The sequence below is a fragment of the Eimeria mitis genome, genomic scaffold (genome assembly GCF_000499745.2).
Source record: "Eimeria mitis Houghton genomic scaffold, Emh_scaff319, whole genome shotgun sequence".
Classification (NCBI taxonomy): Eukaryota; Apicomplexa; class Conoidasida; order Eucoccidiorida; family Eimeriidae; genus Eimeria; species Eimeria mitis.
The window spans coordinates 18,065-18,380 of record NW_013571532.1 but is presented as its reverse complement, the minus strand read 5'-3'; the positions used below and the strand labels follow the sequence as shown (position 1 = coordinate 18,380).

General features: G+C 56.0%; 1 protein-coding gene across 1 annotated transcript in view; it reads left to right on the top strand.

Moving 5' to 3' along the window:
- Nucleotides 1–316, top strand: part of EMH_0007720 (uncharacterized protein) — a gene marked incomplete at both ends in the record, with an annotated part of 2,568 nt that overhangs the window by 696 nt on the left and 1,556 nt on the right. The gene's annotated exons all lie outside the window — the stretch shown is intronic.

Genomic DNA, 316 nt, shown 5'->3' with positions numbered 1-316 from the left:
CTCCCCCTCCCTCTATCATTGCTTTGTGCTTGGGGGGGGGGTATTCGCAGCTGTTGCTGCTGCTGCTGTTCCTGCTGCTGCAGTTGCTGCTGTTGCTGCTGCTGTTGTTTCTCCTGCTGCTGCTGTATCTGTATATCATTTGCTGCTGTTGCTGCTGCTAGAGCTGCTGCAGTTGTGGTTTCTGCTGCTTTTTCTCCATTCCTGCTCTTCCTTCTCCTGCTGCTGCTGCTGCTGCTGCTGTTGCTGCTGCTGCTGCTGCTGCTGCTGGTGCAGGGCGACGCGAGACGCAGTGTATCGTCTGCGTTTGCCTAAGCTT